Below are 21760 nucleotides of genomic sequence, written 5' to 3'. Positions count from 1 at the left end.
CCAATAGCAAAGTGGAAATAAAATGAGCTTTTGTGATACATTTTGTTTATTTCTACAGGCCTGTTTTCTTTGCAATTCCCTCTATGCTCTGATGTTAAAGGATATTATCAGGCATTAGGTTAAAACAATTCAAAGTCCTTAATAGAATGTGGGGATGGGGTGGACGGCCTTTGCAGAATTGTGCAGAGCACTCAGCACTCAAAATCAGTCACATCTCCCAGGCTTTTAAAATTTCAAAAGAACAACTGACCTTAATTAAAGGAGACTCGTTTCAACAGAAATTCAAGAATGCCATCAGCTGGGGCTTAGAAAAGGAGACTGAAAATGGTTCAATGACGTACCAAGTATAAAGAGCTTACACGTGACCTGTTTACCTGCTGAGTTATCTTAGAATGCACTAATTAACTGTAGAATTAATGACAGGGACGAAGGCAATGGGTGGTTTTCCTCCAGTGTGGTTTTGTAACTAAGGAGTAATTTTGAACCAAACCTTCCCGGTATCAGGTCAAGTGCTCATTTTACACCCCGTCTGCAGTCAATGCAGAGTAAAATGGGGTGAGCTGTAGGATGGATACCCGACTCCAATTTGCTCCATTCTCACCTGGTGGATATGGTTAAAATCGGGGCTCAAGAGTCTGAGAATCCATCCCAGTCAGTCCCTGTATTGTTTTGCATCTTTATGGGATTAATTTCAGGGTTAGAGCTCCCAGTGTGGAACCTCACTAACTGGGTGTGGGCAACAGCTCCTATCATTGCCCTCCTGATTTTCTGCTTGTTACAATAAGTTTGGGAGAGCCATGATTCAGGTGTGTTGGCCCCTGTGCGTGATTCTCTGATCCACCCTCTTGATGACAGAATGCTAACTCATTAACGTTGCTGATACACTTGCAGCAGTTTTCCATCCCCACCAAAAGTTAAAACTACCCCTTTGACTCATGACAAAATGTAGCAAGTCTAGAATGCCCTCCAGCTTCTCCAGGTGACATTGATTGCCCGAGGACAGATTCGTGACTATTTAAAAGTTCTGCCAAACTTTCTTTCAAGATTGACTGTATATCTTTACCAAGAACAGCCAGACGTGACTGAAGAGATAAACACAGAAAATGCTGGAAATACTCAGCAGTTCAGGCAACATCTGCGGAGAGAGAAACTGAGTTAACATTTCAGGTCAAAAAATTTGAAATGTGATGGGATGTCAGCCCAGTATGCAGCTACAGCAAGTAATTACAAAAGCTAATAGAATGTTATCATTTATTGCAAGGCTAATTTTGTACAAAAGTAGGGAGGTTATGATGTGTACAGTATTGGCCTCCTTATTCCAGGAAGGATGTAAATGTGTTGGAAGCAGTTCAGAGAAGGTTTACTAGACTAATTCCTGGCATGGGCAGGTTTATTTATGAGGAAAGATTGGACAGGCTAGGCTTGTATCCGCTAGAGTTTAGAAGAGTAAGAGGCGACTTGATTGGAACATATCAGATCCTGAGGGGTCTTGACAGGGTGGATGTGGAAAGGATGTTTCCTCTTGTGGGAGAATCTAGAACTAGGCATCACTGTTTAAAAATAAGGGGATATCCATTTAAGACAGAGATGAGGAGAAATTATTTCTCTCTGAGGGTTGTGAGTCTTTGGGACTCTCTTCCTCAAAAGGCAGTGGAAGCAGAGTCTTTCAATATTTTTAAGTCAGAGGTAAATAGATTTTTGATAAGCAAGGGGGAGCAATATTATTGGGGGTAGGCGGGAATGTGGAGTTGAGGTTACAATCAGATCAGCCATGATCTTAGTGAATGTCGGAACTGGCTTGAGGGATGAAGTGGCCTACTCCAGCTCCTAATTCATATGTTCAGCAAGTGAAAGTGGGGAGGGTGGGAAGAAGAACAAAATGGAAGGTCTGTAATAGGGTGGGAGGGGGGGCAGGAGAGATTAAATGGCAAAAGAGTTGATGGTGCAAGACCAAAGGGAGTGGTAATGGGACAAGTAAAGAAACAAAAGATGTGTCCAGAGGAGGTGTGAATGGCAGAATGATGAACAGCTGCGTCCAAATGCAAAAACAACAGCAAACAAGAGTAAAACCGAAACTTGCAAAGCAAAAGGAACAAAATGGGGCAGAGGTTACAGTCTGAAATTGTTGAATCAATGTTGAGTCCATAAGGCTGTGAAATGCCTAATTGAAAGGTGAGGTGCAGTTCCTTGAGCTTACATTGAGTTCCACTGGAATCCTGCAGTAGGCCAAGGGCAGAGAGGTCAGCATGAGAGCAAGGTGGAGAATTAAAATGACAGGCTTGTGGTCTCTCCAATGTGGAACAAACTGCATTGTAAGCAGTGAATACAGTGTCCGAAATTGAAAGAAGTACACGTTGCGACGGAAATCACACCTGCCAAATGGAAACATATTAATTTTGTCATATGGGAAACTGCTTGAAACTTTTTACCAGGCACCGCAAGTAACTTGTTTAAAAAAAAAGCAGAGCTGAGTGGCTGAAAACATGGTTGCACATTTGCATTCTGAGACACTTGAATGGAGAGACAATGGGGATGCTCCTTCATTCAATTAACAAGATTGGTCTGGACAATAGCGGTGATCCACATCTTTTAACTGTGTAAGAGACAGAATTCAACCCCCCTCCCTGCCCCTACCAAGTGTGTCTGGAAAGCTTTGAAATCCATCAACCTTCCCAGAAGCTGCTGTTTCAAACAAAGAAATGGTCACATGACTCATCTGCTGGTAGACTACGGCTTTTTGAATTGTGCCTCACAGAAAGGAAACAGACTGCAATTTGAACAGAAACGAGAAAGACTACCACTGGACTGGCAGAAGGAAGATCTTTCTCTCTCCCTGTCTCTCTCTCCAGCAAAGTTCCAGGAAAACCATGGTGGCAACTTCTATGCTTCAAGACTACAGACAAAGCCTCTCTTCGGCCTTCTGGTACCAGAAATTGTGCACTTGAGGCTCAGTGAGGACTCCAGCACCTTAACTTCAATTGAGGACATTGCATCAAGGACATTACCACCCAGTAACTGAATTCCATTTATTACAAACTTTACTTCAACGCCATCCACCCCCCCAATTCTTTCTTCCCCTCTGTATCTATTTGTGTGTGTTTCTGTCGTGTGCATGCGAGTGTGATTACATTACATATTTAAGTAGTTTTAACCGGGTTAGAGTGATAAGGCTAATAAACTTACATCTTTCTTGTTTAAACCTAAGAAAACGTGTCTGATTGGTTCATTTGTAATTACAATTAGAGTGCAGTGAGCAAAGGCTCTCTGAGGGGGTAAGCTAAAATCACTGTGTTTTAAAAAGATAAACCCTGTTATGGCCAAACCAGGAAAGGGACAACAGGGGAGCCTGAGACCCCTTCCTCACCCGGTCGTAACAAAGTAAATCGCTGTTTCACCTGGAAGGAGTGTTTGGGGCCTTGGACAGGGAGAATGGAGTAGGTAAAAGGGCAGGTGTTGAACCTCCTGTCCTTGCATGGTAAGGTGCTGTGGGAAAGGGAAGAGGTGTTGGGGGTGATTGAGGAGTGGACCAGGGTATTGTAGAGGGAGCAGTCCCTTCAGAATGCTGGAAGGGAGGGGAAGATGTGATTGGTGGTAGCATCATACAGGAGGTGGCAGAAATGGTGGAGGATGTTCTGTTGAATACAGAGACTGGTGGAGGTGGAAGGTGAGGAAAAGGGGAACCCTATTGTCGTTCTGGGATGGAGGGGAAGGGGTGAAAGCAGATGTACTGGAAATGAAACAGACATGGTTGAGGACCTGTCAACCGTGGTGGGGGTGGGCGCGGGGTGGGGGTGGGGATCCTCAGTAGATGAAAAAGGAAGATATAGCGGAAGTGCCGGTATGGAAGGTTGCATCATGAGAACAGATCCGATGGAGATGGAGAAACTGGGGGAATGGACTGGAGTCCTTACAGGAAGCAGGGTGTGAAGAAGTGTGGTCACGGTAGCTGTGGGAGTTAATGAGCTTATAATGAATGTTTGATGAAAGCCTATCCCCAGCAATGGAGACAGAGAAGTCGAGGAAGGGAAGGGAAGAGGCAGAGATGTGAAGGTGAGGGAAGGGTAGAAATTGGAAGTAGTGACTGAAGAGATCTTGTACAGTTAACCCCATGTCAGACACATCCAGTCAGGTCACTTTCAATTGACTTTACATTTGAATTCTTGTCATTGATCATTCCATGGTGTTAAATGCAGTTTCCTCCACAGTGAACTGCAGTACACCATTGACTCTCCAGCAGTAATCCTTGTTATAGCTCTTGTCTCAGTGTCAAAATCAAACAAGGGTCCCTGTGCTGAGTGTGTAGCAGCTTCCACACTATTTCAAGGTTAATTTAGATACATGTTTTGCTTTTGGCCAGCAGCATTTTAACTCAAACCAAATAATTACAAATAAATACAACAATAATTAATTAAGATTATAAACCTGAAGGAAAACAGAAAATGCTGGAAATACGCAACAGATCTGACTGCACCAGTGGAGAGAGAAACAGGGTTAACATTTCACGTTGCTGAACTTACATCAGAACTGGAAAAGTTAGAGATGTAATAGGTTTTAAGCAAGTACAGAGGGAAGGAAAGCAGGGCAGGGTGCGGGTGGGGAGCACAGTGGTGTTGGGGGATGGAAAGAATGAAAGGGAAGGTCTGTAATAAGATGGAAGCTGGGAAAGAGTAAAGAATAAAAAGGATGAGGGTGCAAAGCAAAAAGAAATGGTAATTGGTCAAGTAAAGAAATAAAAGATGGGTCTCAGGGAGTTGTAAATGGCAACGGCAGAATCATTAGCAACAGCTACTGTCTGAAAAAATGGAGGCAGAGGTTATGATCTGATATTGTTGAACTCAATGTTGCATCAGGAAAGCTGCAAAGTGCTTGATCGAAAGACGAGATGCTTTTCCTAGAGTTTTTATTGAACTTCATTTGCGCAATCAAGGAAAGAGAGATCAGAGTGGAAGTTGGGCAGAGAATTAAAATGACAGGCAACTGGATGCTCAGGGACATGCTTGTAGACCGAATGGAGGTATTCCGCAAAGCAGTCACCCAATCCGGGGTCTGTGATGTGTCTGTACACGGACACCAGTGTCCGTGATAAAAATTTTGAGGTCTGTGACTGGCAACTACAGGAATGAGAAATTTCCCATTGACTTCTTTCCAGACAAGTCTGACTTTTAAAAAAAATTCATAGCCATCAGTTCCACAGTTGACAGGTGTTTTGAGTGGGAACAGCGCTTCCGAATTCAGGACAAGTTCAGGTTTTTCTGGGGTTGGTTTCAATTTTCTTAATAAAAATGTCTGCCAAAAACCACAAACTTGTCCTGAGTTTGGAAGCTGCTGTTGCCACTCCCAGCACTTGTCAGCTGTGAAATTGATGGCTGTGGATGTTTTTTTAAAATAACTGACCAATCACAAAGCTGCTCTGGGGAGGGTTCCCGCTGTCTGCAACTGTCAGGGAGAGAGAAGGAGAGGGGAGGGAAGGCGAGGGAGAAAGAGAGGGAGAGAGCAGGAGAGAGAGAGGGAGAGGGGAAGAGAGAGAGGGAGAGAGAGGGAGAGGGGGGAGAGCGAGAGAGACGAGGGAGAGGGAGGGGAGAGAGAAGGGGAGACAGAGTGGGATAGACAGTGGGGGAGAGAGAGAGGGGGGAGAGAGTGGGGGAAAGAGCAGAGGGGTGAGAGAGTGGGGAGAGAGAGAGGGGAGGGGGAGGGGGCAGAGAAAGAGAGAGGCGGAGAGGGATGGACTCAGAGAGGGGGGAGAAAGAGGGGAGAGGGAGAGCGGGTAGAGGGAGAGGGGAGAGAGAGAGGAGGGAGAGAGAGAGGAGACAGATGAGCACAGAGGGGGCAGAGAGAGGGGGGAGAGAGTTGGACACAGAGGGGAGAGAGAGAGCAAAGGGAGAGAGAAAGAAATCAAGATCAAACCTGACAAATGGACATCTATCTGGATTCTCCGCTTTGCTACATTAAGTGTGCGGGCAGACATTGACCACTGGTGCAAGCAAAAACAATGCCAGCTACTCACTAAATATGGAAAAATGTGTTTTAAATCGGACAGTGTGTTGATGGCATTCTTTATATACTTTCGTAGGCCTCACCAAGGCATTCAGCACTGTGAGCAGAGATGGGTTTTGGAAAATCCTTGCAAAACTTGGATGCCCACCTAGGTTCCTGGCCATGGTGAAGCAGTTTCATGAAAATCAGAATGGACAAGTCAAGCAAAACAGCAACCTCTCAAGTCCCTTCCGTATCTCCAATGGCGTGAAGCAGGGATGTGTGCTAGCCCCCACTCTATTCACCATCTTTTTCAGCATGATGTTGCAGCAGGCAACGGAAGACCTTAAGGAGGGAGTTTACGTACGCTTCTGGACTGATGGAGGCCTTTTCAACTTCAAATGTCTTCAGGCTCACACAAAGACACAAGAAGCACTCATCAGTGAACTTCTTTTCGCCGATGACTGTGCTCTCTGTAAGGTTATCCACTTTGGTAGGAGGAATAGATGTGCAGAGTATTTCTTAAATGGTAAGAGATTAGAAAGTGTAGATGTACAAAGGAACCTTGGTGTCCTTGTTAATCAGTCACTGAAAGCTAACATGCAGGTGCAGGAAGCAATTAGGTATGTTAGCCTTTATCGCAACAGGATTTGAGTACAGGAGTAGTGAAATCTTGCTTCAATTGTGTAGAACCTTGGTTAGACCACACCTGGAGTACTGTGTGCAGTTTTGTTCCCCTTACCTTAGGAAGGATATTATTGCCATAGAGGGAGTGTAACGAAGATTCACCAGACTTGTTCCTGGGATGGCGGGACTGTCCTATGAAGAGAGATTAGGGAAACTAGGCCTGTATTCTCTAGAGTATCTAAGAATGAGAGGTGATTTCATTGAAACCTACAAAATACTTAAAGGGATAGACAGGGTAGATGCAGCTACGATGTTTTCCCTGCTTGGGGAATCTAGAACCAGGGGACACAATTTCATAATAAGGGGGAAGCCACTTCGGACAGACAGAGGTGAGGAGAAATTTCTTTACTCACAGGGTTGCGAATCTTTGGAATTCCCTACCCCAGAGGGGTTTGGAAGCTCAGTCATTGAATATGTTTAAAGCAGAGATTGACAGATTTCTAAATACCAATGACATAAGGGGATATGAGGATAGTGTGGGAAAAAAGCATTGAAGTGGATGATCAGCCATGATCATATTGAATGGTGGGGCAGGCTAAATGGGCTGAATTGCCTACTCCTGCTCCTATGTTCCTATGTTCTCCTGGCCCACAGTCTGTCAGACTTGCAACGTATAACAATGCATTTTTCCGAGGCGGCACAAATCTTTGGACTAAAAATCAGTTTAAAGAAAACTGAAGTCCTGTATCAGCCTGCACCCCAAGAAGAATATAGACCACCAAGCATTGTCATCGAGGGAACCGAGCTGAATGCCATCAAGCAATTTACTTATTTGGGGAGCGTCATCTCATTTGATGCCACCAGATACAAGGAAGTGGACAATAAGCTCTCAAAAGTAAACAGTACATTCGGCAGACTCTACAAACGTGTGTGGAACAACCACAGCCTCAGAGCACAGACCAAACTCAAAGTGTGCAAAGCCATAGTCCTCACCACCCTTCTGTATGGCGCTGAATCATGGGTCCTATACCGTCGTCATGTACACCTTCTAGAGCACTTACATCAGCTTTACCTCCGCAGCGTCCTCAAGATCCGTTGGCAGGACCGCATCACAAACATTGAAGCCCCGGAAACAGCCAACATCACCAGCACCGAGCCATCCTCCTACAAAGCCAACTGCGTTTGGCGGGTTACGTTGCCCAGATGGACGACAGTCGCCTGCCCAAGATCGTGTTGCATGGAGAGCTGACCATGGGTAAAGGAACAGAGGGGCCCCATGCAAACGTTTCAAGGATTCCCTGAAGAAGTCCCTCTCTGTGTGCCACATCGACTATTGCCAGTGGGAAGTGCAGGCCATAGATCGTAATGCCTGGAGATGCTACAACAGGAGGGTTACAGACACCTTTGAGACTAAGTGAAGAACCAGCATGAAAGAGAAAAGGATAGATCCAATTGCCCCCAGCAGCAACTACACCTTCACTTGTACCCGATGTGGGAGAATCTGCTGGTCACGGATAGGCCTGACTAGCCACCAGTGGGCCAGCAACCAATGATTACTACCTTCCCAAATCTTTGTCCACAAAGAAATGTCAAGAGAGAGACACTTTATATACAAATTAATTGCCCCCATGTCCATATCTGAGTCAATAATTTTGGCAAATGTCCATGGTGTAACATGTTTGTGCCTATCCCTGCACCCAATCTGTGTTTGGTCTCCCCAATGTAGAGGCAACCACCTTATGAGCAGTGAATACTGTATACTAAATTGAAAGAAGTACAAGAAAATCACTGTTTCACCTGGAGGAAATGTTTGTGCCTTGGACGGTGAGGAGAGTGGAATAAAAGGGTGCTTGCATGGAAAGGTGCCATGGAAAGGGGAGGAGTTATTGGGGGTGATTGAGGCATGGACCAGGGTGTCACAAGGAAATGGTCGCTTCAGAATGCTGAAATAATAGGGGAGAGGAAGATGTATTTGGTGGTGGCATCACGCAGGAGATATCGGATGTCGTGGAGGATGACCCATTAAATACGAAGGCTGGCGGGATGGAAGGTGAGGACAAGGGGAACCCTATTGTGGTTCTGGGAGAGAGGGAAAGGGGTGAGAGCAGAAGTGTGGGAAATGGGACAGACAGGGCTGAGGGCCCAGTCAACCACGACGGGAGGGAATCTTCGGTTGAGGAAAAAGGAAGACAAATCGGAAGCACGTGTATGGAAGACTGATTTGTCAGAACATATGAGATGGAGAAACTGGGAGAATGGAATGGAATCCTTACAGGAAGCAGGGTGTCAGGAAATGTAGTCAAGGTACTATGAGAGATAGTGGACTTGTAGTAGATATTGGTCGATATCCTACCCCGAGAAATGGACATAGAGAGGTCGAGGAAGGGAAGGGAAGAGTCAGAGATGGACTATGTGAAGGTGAGGGATGGATGAAAATTTGATCCAAAGTTGAGGAAATGTTTCTGTTTAAGGTGAGAGCAGGACTGAAGGTCATCAACTCTTCCCCTCCATCCCATGTCCACAATTGTTTTCACCTTCCACCACCACCCCACCAGCTTCCACATTCTAACAGATTATCCTCTACCATTTCTGACACCTCCAGCATGATGCCACTACCAAACTCATCTTCCCCTCCCCTTCCCTTATCCACAAACACGACTGCCCTGGTAGACCCATTGTTTCAGTCTGTTCTTGCCCCATAGAACTGATTTCTTCCCAGCTTGACTCTATCTTTTCTCCCTTTGACCAGTCTCTTCCTACTTATATCTGTGACTTTTGATTCCCTCCACCACCATTCACTTCCAGTTTCCTGGTCCTAACTGTCTCCTTTTCACCATGGATGCCCAATCTCACTACACCTCCATCCCCCACCAGGATGACCTGAGGGTCCTCCTTTCCTTCCTCGAACAGAGACCCAACCAGTTCCCACCCACCACCACCCTCCTCCACCTGGATGAACTTGTTTTCACATTGAACAATGACTCCTTTGAATCCACTCGCTTCCTCCAAATAAAAACTACTGCTATGGGAAACCGTATGGGTCCTAACTATTCCTGACCTTTTGTGGGATATGTGGAACATTCCTTGTTCCAGTTCTACTTGGGCCCCCTCCCATACGTCTTTTTCTGGTACATTAATGACTGTATTGATGCTGTTTCCTGCTCTTGCCCTGAACTGGAAAATTTAATCAATTTTGCTTCCAATTTCCATCCTTCCCTCACCTTCACACAATGCATCTCCAACTCTTCCCTTCCCTTTTTTAACTTCTCTATCTCCAATTTTGAGGATAGGCTGTTGACAAATATCAACTATAAGTCCATTGACTCCCACAGCTACCTTGACTACACTTCCTCAGACCCCGCTTCCTGGAGGGACTCGAATCCATTCTCCCATTTTCTCTGTCTCTGTTGTATCAGTTTTGATGCTGTATCCTTTCATACCAGCGCTTCCAATATATCTTCCTCTTTTCTTACATGATGATTCCCCTCCACCATGGTCGACAGGGCTCTCAATCATATCCGTTCCACACTTATCACACTTCAGCTCTCACTTATTCCCTCCTAGAACCACAATAGGGTTCTCTTTGTCCTCACCTTCCACGCCACCATCATCCATATTCAACAGATCATCCTCCATCATTTCTGTCACCTCCAGCATGACGCCACCACCAAGCACATCTTTTTCTCCCCTCCCTGTTCAGCATTCCGAAGGGAACATTCCCTCCATAACACCCAGGTCCACTTTTCAATCACCCTCAACCCTTTCCATGACATCTTCCTGTGTATGTGCAGGAGATGCAACAGCTGCCCTTTTACCTCTTCCCTGCCCACTATCAAAGGCCCCAAACCCCTTTCAGATAAAACAGCGATTTACTTGGACTTCTTTCAATTTAATATACTGTATTCACTGCACACAATGCGGTCTCCAACACACTGGGAAGATGAAATGTAGATAGGGTGACCTCTTTGCAGAACACCTCCATTCAGTCGCAAATGCGACCCCGAGCTTCTGGTTGCTTGTCACTTTAATTCTCTGCACCATTCCAACTCTGATCTCTCTTTCCTTGACCTACTACACTGTTTTATTGAAGCTCGAGGAACAGCACCTCATCTTTCAATTAGGCATTTTACAACCTTCAGGACTCAATATTGCATTCAACAATTTCAGATCATAACCACTGCTCTCTTTTTTTGGACAGCAGCTGATGCTAATAATTCTGCTGTTGCCATTTACACCTCCTCTAGACCCATCTTTTGTTTCTTCACTTGTTCCATTACCATCCCCTTTTGCCTTGCACCATCATCCATTATGTTAATTAATCACACTGCTTTCCACCCTATCACAGACCTTCTCCTATGTTCATTCCTCCCCTCCCCCTCTCCCTCCCTCAATACTTGTTAAAACCTGTTACATATCTACCTTTTTCCAGTTCTGATGAAAAGTCATCGACCTGAAACGTTAACCCTGTTTCTTTCTCCAGAGTTGCTGTCAGAGCTGCTGAATATTTCCAGCATTTTCTGCTATTATTTCCGATTTCAAGCATCTGCAGTATTTTGATTTATATAAAGCTGAAGAGTTTGGCTCTGCTGATTTGGTGAAGCATAAACCCAGTGGATCTACCTGGGGGTGACAGAAAAGGGGTATGGAGAAGATCTATAAATTTAATGCCTCAGTTATGTTTTACCCACACTGAAGGCTAGAGTAGGATGAGCCTGCCCCAGCAAGAGAATAACTTCTCCTTCAGCTCCACTCACTTCCTTCAAGTAAATGGTGTTGCTATGGGTACCCGCATGGGTCCGAGTTATGCCTGTCTTTTTGTGGGGTATATCGACCATTCCTTGTTCCAGTTCTGATGAAGGGTCACTGACCTGAAACGTTAACTCTGCTTCTCTCTCCACAGATGCTGCCAGACCATTTCTTGTTTTTAATTCTTTGTTCCAGTCCTACTCAGGCCCCCTCCCCCAACTCTTTTTCCGATACATTGATGACTGTATTGGTGCCGCTTCCTGCTCCCGCCCCGAACTGGAAAACTTTATCAACTTTGCTTCCAATTTCCACCCTGCTCTCACCTTTACATGGTCCATCTCTGACACTTCCCTTCCCTTCCTTGACTTCTCTGTCTCCACCTCAGGGGATAGGCTGTCTACTAATATTCATTATAAACCCACCGACTCCCACAGCTACCTCAACTACACTTCTTCACACCCTGCCTCTTGTAAGGACTCCATTCCATTCTCAGTTTCTCCATCTCCGACGCATCTGCTCTGATGATGCTACCTTCCACAACAGTGTTTCTGATATATCTTCCTTTTTCCTCAACCGAGGATTCTCCCCCCTCCCCCCCCCCCCCACTGTGGTTGACAGATCCCTCGACCATGTCTGGCCCATTTCCCTCACCTCTACCCTCACCCCTTCCCCTCCCTCCCAGAATTGCGACAGGGTTCCCCTTGTCCTCACTTTCCACCCACCAGCCTCCACATTCAAAGGATCATCCTCTGCCAGTTCCGCCACCTCCAGCGTGATGCCACCACCAAACACATCTTCCCCTCCCCTCCCCTGTCAGCATTCCGAAGGGATCATTCCCTCTGCAACACCCTGGTTCTCCATTATCCCTGACACCTCGTCCCCTTCCCGTGGCACCTTCCCCTGCAATCACAGGAGATGTAATACCTGCCCTTTTACCTCCTCTTTCCTCACTATCCAAGAACCCAAACTCTCCTTTCAGGTGAAGCAGCGGTTTATTTGTATTTCTTTCAATTTAGTATACTGTATTCACTGCTCACAATGTGGTCTCCTCCACACTGGGGAGACCAAATGCAGATTGGGTGACTGCTTTGCTGAACACCTCCGCTCAGTCTGAAAACGTACCCCGAGCTTCTGGTTGCTTGCCATTTCAACACTCCCCCCTGCTCTCATGCCCACATTTCTATCTTTGGCCTGCTCCAGTGTTCCAGTGAACACCAATGCAAGTTGGAAGAGCAGCACATGATCTTTATATTAGGCACTCTCCAGCCTTGCAGACTGAACACTGAGTTCAATAATTTCAGAGCATGTCTGGCCTTTAAAAAATTTTTTTTAAACCATGTGCCTGTTTTTCATGTAGTCAGAGCTGCTCATTATTCTGCTATTAACACTCTCTCTGGACTAATGCTTTGTCTTTCACCACAAGCATTAACACACGCTTTGCCTTTGTTATAACAGTTTTGTTATTTAATCTCTCCTGCCCTCTGCCCTATCAAACACCTTCCCCTTTGTTCTCTTCTGCACCCCCTCCCCAGCACTTGCTTTAAACCTAACTCTTTTCTAACCTTTGCCAGTTCTGATGAAAGGTCACAGACCTGAAACATTAACTCTACTTCTCTCTCCACAGATGCTGCCAGATCTGCTGAGTATTTCCAGCACTTTTTGTTTTTATCTCAAATGGTATTGTTATTTTTCAGGATTTTCTTTATTGGCCACAGAACAGATTTGGAAAGAGAGTTATTTTGAATGTGGCATTTTAAAGCATAGTCTATTCACACTTTACAAAGTGTCTCTGAAACACTATATTTTTTCCATAGGTAGTTCAGATATAATCGAGTGATTGTTGATTTTGCTTCCCATAAATATTAAAAAATAAGCAATTAATAGCATGTCCCAGCAATGGAAAAGCACCACACACCCATTGTTGGGAAGTCTATAATCTGTGAATAGTGAGAGATAAAACATAGAGACACTGGGATTCAGGGAAGTTTTTGGAAGAGTATAATATGAGATAGTCAGACAACAAAAGCTGTGAGAAGCTTGAAATAAAGGCAATAATAGATAGAAGTGATTCTTGGCCCACTGATGTGGAGAAGCATGCTAATATCTTTATTTGTATTAGTATGTCAGGATAAGTTGTTCTGATTGAATTAATTAATCTGATTGATTGTAGTTCTCTATGTTCATTTGACTGTGGAATAAAGATGCTTACCAGTTTGTATATGCCCTTGTCTAACTGAGTTTTTGTGTGGTCTGCCACTGGAGTGATTATTGCAACAATAGTCATATAAAAGATGTGAATATCCTGTTGAGGTTACTTACACCCCAGGGTTACACTATTCAGTGAATATGGGGCAGTGTGAGTCAGCTCACACAAAGGTACTACATTCAGGCCACTTAGAAGAGTGAGCGATGTCATTGAACACATGAAGCTATCTACAGCAGTTGTGTATAGACCAGGATGATACCATCTGTCCCATCATTTCCACTCCAAGAAATGCCCAGCTAACTTAAATCACTATTCAACCAGGGCATCATAGACAGCAACTGAGGAAGACTGGAATTCTGAAGTTGAAATATTGGGCTGAATTTAATTCTCCCACCGCTGCGTGAAAAGAATGGCGGTCGGCACGCGCCGCCATGCTGCCATGATCTACCACGCAGCAGCTCCAGATAATATGCTGGTCGGGCCGCACCCCCCCCCCTCTCCCCCCCACCAATCATGTGGTGGGGGCGGGTTCTGCGATGCCAGCAACAGCGTCAGCTGTCTCTGCGCAGTTTGTGGGTGGGGGGGGGGGCATTTTAAAAGGGCAGGCATACCTGCTGCTAAATTTAAATATTTAAAACCGACCCTCCCCCGAGTACTGCAATAACAAATATCACCCCTCCCCCCATAACACTTACAGATAATAGTTGCATTCCCCCCCCCCCCCAGAAGACACACATGCAAGATTTCACCTTTGCCCTGCAAACTGTTCAAAGTGCAGAAATCAACCCCCTCCCTACACTATTAATGCATATTTGAGAACATAACCCACCCCCCCACTACTATGAAAACCCTAGTACTCCCCTTCTCCACCACCGTGGCTCCAGCTTTCCCTGGACGGGAAAGTGAAGGTGCGTGAGTGCTGGCCACCACTCGGAAGATACCGAGCATCAGGTAAGATCGGTGTGTATTTTATTTAAATTTGTTCATGTGCTTCATTTACATATGTAAAGCCGGGTCCCATCACCCAACGGTTGGGGGCTGCCACAGAGCCTTGCCACCGCTGGGCAGATCAGATCTGGCACTCCCAGATCGGGCTGCGTGGTGGGCCGCTTCCGGTACAATCTTCCGGCCCCACCTGCCACGGATCCCAACATTGGGACCTCAACAAAATCCAGCCCATTGCGTTTCATTGTGTTCTTATATAGAGATTGAAAACTAAATGCTGGTGTTTAGTCAATTTCTTTCCTGTTGATTCTTGAGGTTTCTGTCTTCATTTGGTGTCTCTTTCAAAACCTTTTCGTTGTTTGAGAAATAGCCCCAAAATATACTGTTTCACCCTCCATAAGGTTTATTTGTTGGAGAAGGAGGAGGAAGATCTTTAGAAAATGCAGGAGAACAGGCTCATTAGGCAACACCATAGACGATCCAGATCCTGCCAGAGAGAACCAGTTACCAAAGTCTACAGACCCAGAGAATCATATTTGAAGTCACAACATTGAAGAATATAGTGCTGCAGATGATGGAAATCTGAAACAAAAGCAGAAAGTGCTGGAAATACTCAGTAGGTCTGCAGCTTCTGTGGAGAGAGAAACAGATTTAACATTTCAGGTCGGTGATCCTTTGTCAGAATTTAACAGTGCACTTAGAAAAGCATAGTATGATTAGGACAAGTCAACATTGTTTTATGAAAGGAAAATTCTGTTGATAATATTATTAGAATTTTTTGAGGAAGTAACTAGTAGGGTGGATAAAGGGAAACCAGTATATCCAGTGTGCTTGGATTTCCAAAAGGCACTTAAAAAAGTGCCACACAAAGGTTAATACAATGAAGGCTGCAGGAGGGCATGCCAGGAGCAGTACCAGCCATACCAAAAAATGAGGAGTCAGCCTGGTGAAGCTACAACATAGGACAACTTGCATGCTAAACAGCAGAAGCAGCATGCGATAGACAGGGCTAAGCGATCCCACAACCAATGGATCAGATCTAAGCTCTGCAGTCCTGCCACTTCCAGTCGTGAATGGTGATAGACATTAAACAACCAACAGGAGGAGGTGGCTCCACAAATATCCCCATCCTCAATGATGGGGGAGCCCAGCTCATCAGTGCAAAAGACAAGGCTGAAGCATTTGCATCCATCTTCAGCAGGTGCTGAGTGGATGATCCATCTCAACCTCCTCCTGAGGTTCCAGCATCACAGATGCCAGTCTTCAGCCAATCTAATTCACTACACGTGATATCAAGAAACGGCTGAAGGCACTGGATACTGCAAAGGCTATGGGCCCTGATACCATTCCAGCAATACTACAGAAGACTTGTGCTCCAGATCTAGCCACACCCCTAGCCAAGCTGTTCCAGTACAGCTGCAACACTGGCATCTACCCGGCAATGTGGAAAATTGCCCAGGTATGGCCTCAACGCAAGAAGCAGGACAAGTCCAAACTGCTCAATTACCACCCCATCAGTCTACTCTCAATCATCAGTAAAGTGATGGAAGGTGCCGTTGACAGTGCTATCAAGTGGCACTTGCTGAGCCACAACCTGCTCACTGACACTCAGTTTGGGTTTCGCCAGGGCCACTCAGCTCCTGACCTCATTAGAGCATTGGTCCAAACATGGACAAAAGAACTGAACTCAAGAGGTGAGGTGAGAGTGACTGCCCTTGACATCAAGGCAGCATTTGACCGAGTACATCACCAAGGAGCCCTAGCAAAACTGGAGTCAATGGGAATCAGGGGGAAAACCCTCCGCTGGCTGGAGTCATACCTAGCACAAAGAAAGATGGTTGTGGTTGTTGGAGGTCAATCATCTCAGTCCCAGGACATCATTGCAGGAGTTCCTCAGGGTAGTATCCTACGCCCAACCATCTACAGCTGCTTCATCAATGACTTTCCCTCCCATAAGGTCAGAATTGGGGATGTTCGCTGATGATTGCACAATGTTCAGCATCAAGATCAAAGAACAAAGAACAAAGTACAGCACAGGAACAGGCCATTCGGCCATCCAAGCCTGCGCCGATCTTGATGCCTGCCTAAACTAAAACCTTCTGCACTTCCGGGGACCGTATCCCTCTATTCCCATCCTATTCATGTATTTGTCAAGATGCCTCTTAAACGTCATTATCGTACCTGCTTCCACCATCTCCCCCGGCAGCAAGTTCCAGGCACTCACCGCCCTCTGTGTAAAGAACTTGCATCGCACATCCCCTCTAAACTATGCCCCTCTCACCTTAAACCTATGTCCCCTAGTAATTGACTCTTCCACCCTGGGAAAAAGCTTCTGACTATCCACTCTGTCAATGTCGCTCATAACTTTGTAAACCTCTATCATGTCACCCCTCCACCTCCATCGTTCCAGTGAAAACAATCCAAGTTCATCCAACCTCTCCTCATAGCTAATGCCCTCCAGACCAGGCAACATCCTGGTAAACCTCTTCTGTACCCTCTCCAAAGCCTCCACGTCCTTCTGGTAGTGTGGCGATCAGGATTTCACGCAATATTCTAAGTGTGGCCTAACTAAGGTTCTGTACAGCTGCAAAATGACTTGCCAATTTTTATACTCTATGCCCCGACCGATGAAGGCAAGCATGCCATATGCCTTCTTGACTACCTTATTCACCTGCGTTGCCACTTTCAGTGACCTGTGGACCTATACGCCCAGATCTCTCTGCCTGTCAATACTCCTAAGGGTTCTGCCATTTACTGTATACTTCCCACCTGCATTAGACCTTCCAAAATGCATTACCTCACATTTGTCTGGATTAAACTCCATCTGCCATTTCTCTGCCCAAGTCTCCAACCGATCTATATCCTGCTGTATCCTCTGACAATCCTCATCACTATCCGCAACTCCACCAACCTTTGTGTCGTCTGCAAACTTACTAATCAGACCAGCTACATTTTCCTCCAAATCATTTATATATACTACAAAGAGCAAAGGTCCCAGCACTGATCCCTGCGGAACACCACTAGTCACATCCCTCCATTCAGAAAAGCACCCTTCCACTGCTACCCTCTGTCTTCTGTGACTGAGCCAGTTCTGTATCCATCTTGCCAGCTCACCTCTGATCCTGTGTGACTTCACCTTTTGTACCAGTCTGCCATGAGGGACCTTGTCAAAGGCTTTACTGAAGTCCATATAGATAACATCCACTGCCCTTCCTTTATCAATCATCTTTGTCACTTCCTCAAAAAGACTCCCACATGTCAGATGTTGATTTACCCTCAATCAGCCACCCCCAATCTAAATTCTTCAGTTCCTGCCTAATATTGTTATAATTAGTCTTCCCCCAATTTAGCACCTTCACCTGAGGACTACTCTTATCCTTATCCATAAGTACCTTAAAACTTATGGAATTATGGTCACTGTTCCCGAAATGCTGCCCTACTGAAACTTCGACCACCTGGCTGGGCTCATTCCCCAATACCAGGTCCAGTACAGCCCCACCCCTAGTTGGACTATCTACATACTGTTTCAAGAAGCCCTCCTGGATGTTCCTTACAAATTCTGCCCCATCTAAGCCACTAGCACCAAGTGAGTCCCAGTCAATATAGGGGAAGTTAAAATCACCCACCACTACAACCCTGTTGCCTTTACATATTTCCAAAATCTGTCTACATATCTGCTCCTCTACCTCCCGCTGGCTGTTGGGAGGCCTGTAGTAAACCCCCAACATCGTGACTGCACCCTTCCTATTCCTGAGCTCCACCCATATTGCCTCACTGCATGACCCCTCCGAAGTGTTCTCCCGCAGTACAGCTGTGATTTTCTCCTTAACCAGTAATGCAACTCCCCCACCCCTTTCTTTTACATCCCCCTCTATCCCGCCTGAAGCATCTAAATCCTGGAACATTTAGCTGCCAATCCTGTCCTTCCCTCAATCTCTGTAATAGCAACAACATCATAGTTCCAAGTACTAATCCAAGCTCTAAGTTCATCTGCCTTATCTGTTATACTTCTTGCATTGAAACAAATGCACTTCAGACCACCAGTCCCGCTGTGCTCCGCAACATCTCTCTGCCTGCTCTTCCTCTTAGTCTTACTGGCCTTATTTACTAGTTCCCCTTCATTTATTTCACTTGTTGTTCTACTGCTCTGGTTCCCACCCCCCGCCGCACTAGTTTAAACCCTCCCGAGTGACGCTAGCAAACCTCGCAGCGAGGATATTTGTGCCCCTCCAGTTTAGATGCAACCCGTCCTTCTTGTACAGGTCCCATCTGTCCCTGAACAGATCCCAATGGTCCAGATATCTGAAACCCTCCCTTCTACACCAGTTGTTCAGCCATGTGTTTAGCTGCACTATCTTCCTATTTCTAGCCTCACTGGCACGTGGCACAGGGAGTAATCCCGAGATTACAACCCCAGAGGTCCTGTCTTTTAACTTGCTACCTAACTCCCTAAACTCCCCCTGCAGGACCTCGTCACTCTTCCTGCCTATGTCATTGGTACCGATGTGTACCACAACGTCTGGCTGTTCACCCTCCCCCTTCAGAATGCCCCCTGTCCGTTCAGAGACATCCTTGACCCTGGCACCAGGGAGGCAACATACCATCCTGGAGTCTCTTTCACGTCCACAGAAGCGCCTATCTGTGCCCCTGACTATAGAGTCCCCTATAACTATTGCTCTTCTGCGCTTTGTCCCTCCTTGCTGAACAACAGTGCCAGCCATGGTGCCACTGCTCTGGCTGCTGCTGTTTTCCCCTGATAGGCCATCCCCCCCAACAGTATCCAAAACGGTATACTTGTTAGAGAGGGGGATAACCACAGGGGATTCCCGCACTGACTGCCTGCCCCTTCTAGCGGTCACCCATCTATCTGCCCGCACCTTGGGTGTAACCACTTCTCTAAAACTCCTGTCTATGACGCTTTCTGTCACCTACATGCTTCTGAGTGCATCCAGTTGCCGCTCCAACCGATCCATGCGTTCTGTGAGGAGCTGCAACTGGGTACACTTCCTGCAGATGTAGTTGTCCGGAACGCTGGAAGCGTCACGGACCTCCCACATCTCACAGGTGAAGCACTTCACCCCTCTGACTGACATTTCTAGCACTAATTAGTAAATTAATTTAAGATAAATAAATACTTATTAACTCCTTGCTAAATTGTTGTAACTATATGGTCCCTAGTGCTAGATTCCTACTATAAATATTAAATGCTAACTAAATACAGTAATCTCCTATCTCTGGTTTCATTCATGACTCCTCAGATACTGAAGCAGCCCATGTCCACATGCAGCATGGACAACACCCAGGCTTGCGCTGATAAGTGGCAAGTTACATTCACGCCACACAATTGCCAGGCAATGACTATCTTAAAAAAGAGAGAATCTAACCATCTCCCCTTGATGTTCAATGGCATTACCATCACTAATCCCCCACTATCAACATCCTGGGCGATACCATTGACCAGAGACTGAACTGGACTAGCAACATAAATACTGTGGCTACAAGAGCAGGTCAGAGGCTAGGAATTCTGCAATGAGTAACTCACTTCCTGTCTCCCAATGCCTGTCCACCATCGACAAGGCACAAGTCACTTGCCTGATGGGTGCAGCTCCAACAACACTCAAGAAGATCAACACCATCCAGGATGAAGCACCCCGCTTGATTGGCACCCCATCTACCACATTCACATTTACTCCCTTCACCACTGGCGCACAGTGGCAGCAGTGTGTACCATCTACAAGATGCACTGCAGCAACTCACCAAGGCTCCTTTGACAGCACCTTCCAAATTCGTGACCTCTACCACCTAGAAGGACAAGGGTAACAGATGTATGGGAACACCACCTACAAGTTCCACTCCAAGTCACAGACCATCCTGACTTGGAACTATATCACCGTTCCTTCACTGTTGCTGGGTTAAAATCCTGGAACTCCCTTCCTAACAGCACTACGGGTGTACCTATATCCCAAGGCCTGCAGCGGTTTAAGAAGGAAGCTCACCACCACCTTCTCAAGGGCAATTAGGGATGGGCAATAAATGCTGGCCTAGCCAGCGATGCCCACATCCCCGAGTGAATAATAAAAAAGTTTAAGATCGGGGCTTATGGAGTTGGGGGTGATTTATTTGCATGGATAGAGGATTGGCTAACAGATAAGAAGCAAAAAGTAAGGATAAGTGGGGCATTTTCAAGTTAGAGTGTCGCAAGCATCAGTGCTGGAGCCTCAGCTATTTACAATCTATATTAATGACTTAGAAAAAGCGGTCAAATGTAATGTGTCCAAGTTTGCTGATAATATAAAGCTAGGTGGGAATATAAGCTGAGAGAAGGACACAAAGAGGTTGCAAAGAGATATGGACTCAGTTTGTCTCTCTCTAACACCATCTCTGCCTCTCTCTATTTGTCTCTCTCTGTCTCTGTCTCTCTCTCTCCCTCTCTGTCTCTCTCTCTCCCTCTATATCTCTCTCTCCCCCCTCTCTGTCTCCCTGTATCGCTGTCTGGCCCTATCCATCTGTCTCTGTCTCTCCTCTCTGTCTCTCTCCCCTCTCTCTATCTCTCTATCTCTCTCTCTCTCTCTCTGCAGTACCCCACAAGTCACAGCCTGCCAACCTGACAATGACCCATTTATTCCTACTCTCTGTTCCCTGTCCATTAACCAGTTCTCAATTCATGCCAATATATTCCCCCCAATCCCATGTGCTCTAATTTTGATTACTAACCTCTTGTGTGGGACCTTTCTGAAAATCTAAATCTGTCACATCCACCGGTTCCCCCTTATCTATTCCGCTAGTTTCATCCTCAAAAAACTCCCAACAGCTTTGTTAAAGATGATTTCCCTTTCATAAATCCATGTTTACTCTGACCAATTCTACCATTATTTTCCAAGTGTCCGGTAATCACATCCTTTATTAATGATTCGAGCATTTTCCCTTTGACTGATGTTAGACTAACAGGTCCGTAGTTCCCCATTTTCTCTCTCCCTCCTTTTGTAAATAGTGGGGTTACATTTGCTACCTTCCAATCTGCAGGAACCATTCCAGAGTCTATTGAATTTTGAAAGATGACCACCAATGCATCAACTATCTCTACAGCCACCTCTTTCAACACTCTGGGATGGAGATCATCAGGTCCAGGGGATTCATTTACTTTAAGACCCATTCATTTGTCTAGTACTTTTTTTACTAATATTTATATCTTGCAGTTCCTCATTTACACTAGTTCCTTGATTCTCCATTATTTCTGGGAAGTTTTAAATACTTTCCTCTGTG

The sequence above is a fragment of the Heterodontus francisci genome, chromosome 33 (genome assembly GCF_036365525.1).
Source record: "Heterodontus francisci isolate sHetFra1 chromosome 33, sHetFra1.hap1, whole genome shotgun sequence".
Classification (NCBI taxonomy): domain Eukaryota; kingdom Metazoa; phylum Chordata; class Chondrichthyes; order Heterodontiformes; family Heterodontidae; genus Heterodontus; species Heterodontus francisci.
The sequence above is the reverse complement of the archived record's forward strand: the minus strand, read 5'-3'. Positions refer to the sequence as shown.